General features: G+C 48.8%; 1 pseudogene; it reads right to left on the reverse strand.

Moving 5' to 3' along the window:
• Positions 1-315: 315 nt before the first annotated feature.
• LOC147688671 (protein CIP2A homolog L pseudogene) lies at positions 316-2,673 on the reverse strand (annotated as a pseudogene).
• Between the last annotated feature and the right edge of the window lie 593 nt (positions 2,674-3,266).

A 3,266-nucleotide genomic window follows, 5' to 3' on the forward strand; every position in this document is an offset into this window, starting at 1 on the left:
AAAGACGATATTTTTAGTATATTTTATTAAGTAGTAAGTAAGTCGATATTTGTGTTATCGATATTTGTGTAGATGGTAATGTTATTTCAAGGATTGTCGATAATGTAGTAGTCGATATTTATGTACTCGATATAATTGTTAACGATATTAAATTAGTCGATAAAAAATATCGATATTAGTGTAAATCCTTGTTTAAGTATATGGTGACGATATTTTAGTAGACAATATTTTTGCGACGATATTTTTGTAGGTCGGTGTTTTTGTAATCGATATTTCATCATGGAACCACTAAAAAGCACGCAGTGTGCTGTGATGTCATGGGTCTTTCTCCTCCCATGGCTGCAGATGCTCGACCATGATGGGCAGCAAGAGTTGCACAAAGTGCTCTGCCATGGCACTGCTCCCTGCCTCCACCATATCTTCAAACACCATTCAGAGCCGTTCCAGAACTAGCAGTGGACAATCAGCATCCAGAGACTGTCCAGCCCAGTGTAGCAGAGTCACTGCTGGCTCCAGGGCCTTGCTTTTGGCTCCCAGCCATGCTTCGGTCACCCCAGGTTGGTCCAGCAGAACCTGCTGCAGCAGGCGGCGCTGCGGGGGCACTGCACAGAATGCCAACAGCAGTTCCAACACCTTGGTAGCTGACTTGGGCTACTTGCCATGCAACTAGCCCAGTCCCTGGCCAAGGCAATAGTGAAAGTGCTTGTAGCGGGTCAGGTAGTCTGCGATGCATGGGCTCTGCAACAGGTCAACCAGCAGGTCCACAGAGTACTGGTGGGTTTGTGTGCCTGCACCATTCACCAGGATATTGAAGATGAGTTGGAAGGTCTGGTGACTGTTGCGTGCATGGAAGAACTTCTCGCCCACTGTCTCATCCATAGTTAGGTGGCCAGCACCGCCAGAGCGAACACCACCACAGTGAGGCTGCTGTGAGCCATAAAGGCAATGAGTGTCTGATACAAGGCCCTCACCTGGGGCAGCGACTTGACGCACACCTGCAGCACCGGGTTGCTTCGGAACAGGTTGGCCAGCAACCCTAGACAGGCATGCTCAGCTCATCCTCGGGGCCTGCACATGTGCTGCCAGGCAACCCAGCTGCTCACCGGTGTGGGCACCGGCCCCACGTGGGCCTCCTTCTCTGTTGGTCAGGCGCTGCAGCAATTGAACGCAGGGCAGCAGAAGAGGCTCTACTGCTGGTTTTCCTCCTCCATAGCGGTGCATGGTAGATGCCAACATGCCAGCATCATTCTTGCAAGGTAGGACACAACGAGTGCAGCTGGGTGATCTACTTTCCACCCCTGCTCCGATCACCTGCGGGGTCCCACAGGGCTCTGCCTTGTCACCCCTACTTTTCAATTTCTACCTGCAGCCACTAATTGCTCTCCTGAATAGGATGGACTGCCTAGTGTATAACTATGCCGATGACACCCAGATAATCATCCGGCTGGATGATGGTCCGGGAGCATCCACTAGGCTACAGGACATACTGAAAACCACAGTCAACTGGATGTCCGAGAACTCTCTGAAAGTCAATCTGGATAAGACGGAAGTGTTGCCCATTTCCATCTCGGGCAACCCTTGGAGCGAGAAATTTTGGCCTAGGGAGCTGGGCGCACCACCGAAACCGGCAGTCGCGGTCAAAAGCTTAGGCCTATATGTGGATAACAAATTATCCATGGAAAAACAAGTTACCACCGTAGTGGGCACCTGCATAGGCCTCCTAAGACAACTAAGGAAGATCTCTGCCCTACTTTCATTCCCTACTTTGAGACACGTGGTCTCAGCCACAATTTTGGCTAGGCTGGACTACGGGAACTCCCTATATTTAGGTTTGCCCCAGCGGCTGCTGGACAAACTACAGGGAGTTATGAATGATGCAGCGAGGCTGATATTTAAAAAACCCAGGACTGCTCATGCCTCTCCCCTGATGCAGGAGCTGCACTGGCTCCCAATTCGTCAGAGAATTGTCTTCAAAGGACTGTGCATCGCTCACAAGGCTCTGTATGGCAAAGCACCAAAATACCTGAAATCCCGACTATCCCCCTACACACCGGGTAGGACTTTGCGTTCGTCGGACGCCACTCTTCTGTCCCAATCCTGCTTCAAATTGACCACGGTGGGGGGCCGTGCGTTTTCCAACACGCTCCCAGCTTTATGGAACAAATTGGATCCAGAGCTCAGGAAGGAAAGTAACTTACTTTTCTTCAGAAAAAAACTAAAAACTGTATTGTTTAAACAAGCATGGAGCAGATCTTAGGTGCACAGTTGGTTTCAAGTGAATGTAACATCTTATCACGTAAATCTGGACAGACAGCGCTTAGAGACCCCTGTGGTTATAACGCGCCATATAAATTAAATAAATAAATAAATAAATAAATAAATATGTGCAGATCGCAGTGCTTTGCAGGCCTCTCCATCTGCTGCCAGAGTCGAGAAGAGCCCCAGGTTGCACAGAGCCACGGGCGGGCCGCAGTGCGGGTCATCGGTCATCTCCACCAGGCAGGTAAGGCACTCGCTGGTTAGCACCTTGCCCAAAGCGAAATGCTTGGTCAGTTTCAGACCATCAAATACCTCAAGCTGCCACTGGAGCTGGAGCGCATTTTGCTCTTAATTTAGGGCCTTGTAGTGGCCAGTGGCCAGCAGCAGTGACTTGAGGCAGGAGGTTGCATCCATAACCACGGCTCAGGATTCAGCAGAACCAGCAGGAAAAGACAGGGCACAAATGGCTGTCGGTATGCACTCTTGCTGTAGGGGTGATGGTGCGTGCCCGCTCCCCCCACCATCAGCCCATTGGCAGCCCTAGGAGGCCACAGCAGCCTCCGCCCCGTCCATGAAGTAATGCAAACAGTATTTTGCCTGGTTAAAGTAATACCCTAGCCTTACATTTCAAAGTAGCTACACACTAACACATAATTGTGAAGCTCTGCACTTTGTTAGGAAAACCTTTTGAAGTAGAAAAAGCACTTACCATTTTGAAATAGGCACCTTGGGTGGAGCGTAAGGTTTAGTCCGTTCTTTATGTGTATGATAATAGTAGTTGAGTCTTTTTCACTGCCAGGCCTACTCCTTCTTTGTGACGTCAACAGTCTTTGACTTCAGAAGTAAAATCATGACGTGATGGTTCAACTTGCAAAGCAATAATCCATTTTGTGTCATTTTTACTGTTAAGGTTTTGTTGTGATTAAGCCAGCTAAATACGAGAAACTACGAGTTGTTTTGTTTGGGTAGACTACTGGCAGACCGATTAATAGATAAGTCATTAAATA

The sequence above is a fragment of the Lissotriton vulgaris genome, chromosome 10 (assembly GCF_964263255.1).
Source record: "Lissotriton vulgaris chromosome 10, aLisVul1.2, whole genome shotgun sequence".
NCBI lineage: Eukaryota > Metazoa > Chordata > Amphibia > Caudata > Salamandridae > Lissotriton > Lissotriton vulgaris.